The following is a 601-nucleotide window of genomic DNA, read 5'->3' on the forward strand; positions in this document are numbered from 1 at the left end:
AGGGTGGCACATAACGGATCTATCTGTCAACATACACCCACGAATAACGTCTTCATTTTGACATGGGCTTAATTTGTACGTGATTATATCCAGCGGGGTCATTCCCCAGCCTCCGTAGCTAACCGAGCAGCACACCAGCAGTTATATAACCCGCCTTTACGAAGCAGAAGAGCGGCTGTGTTAAACAGGAGAAAACGACGTGTTACATTCAGGGACCTTCACAACCCCGTTGAAAAAATGTGCGTTTAATTGTCGCAGCTCCAGGACTGAAGGGAGAGAGAGAGAGAGAGAGAGAGAGAGAGAGAGAGAGAGAGAGAGAGAGAGAGAGAGAGAGAGAGAGATGGACATTGCAACAACACCACAGCGCCAAAAAAAAAAAAAGAAACCCTACCTAATGCTGCGGATGCGGCGCAGGAGACCCGGGTTTGTCGGTCAGAAAACTTCCACTGAATCCAGCGCGAAATCCGGAGAGTCCCAACCGTCCTCCGCACTCACTTTCCGGACATTTTCCGTGCACACACACCGCGCCAGCCGCTCGGAGGACGCGGCTTGTTGAGCTGCTGGACTGAAGGTGAGACGAACCAGACTGCTACAACTTACT

The 601-nt window shown here is 51.1% G+C and overlaps 1 protein-coding gene across 2 annotated transcripts in view; it reads right to left on the reverse strand.

Moving 5' to 3' along the window:
* Positions 1–601, reverse strand: part of tpst1 (tyrosylprotein sulfotransferase 1) — a 37,776-nt gene extending 37,175 nt beyond the window's left edge. Inside the window, exon 1 of one of the 2 annotated variants that reach the window (XM_023420496.2) lies at positions 392–601. The gene's annotated coding sequence lies outside the window, so the exon portion shown is untranslated. The remainder of the gene's footprint in view (positions 1–391) is intronic. The other variant, XM_023420497.2, reaches the window with a different exon arrangement.

Source organism: Seriola lalandi, unplaced genomic scaffold, assembly GCF_002814215.2.
Source record: "Seriola lalandi dorsalis isolate HSWRI2012SDOR001 ecotype SW California unplaced genomic scaffold, Sedor1 jcf7180002054646, whole genome shotgun sequence".
Taxonomy (NCBI): domain Eukaryota; kingdom Metazoa; phylum Chordata; class Actinopteri; order Carangiformes; family Carangidae; genus Seriola; species Seriola lalandi.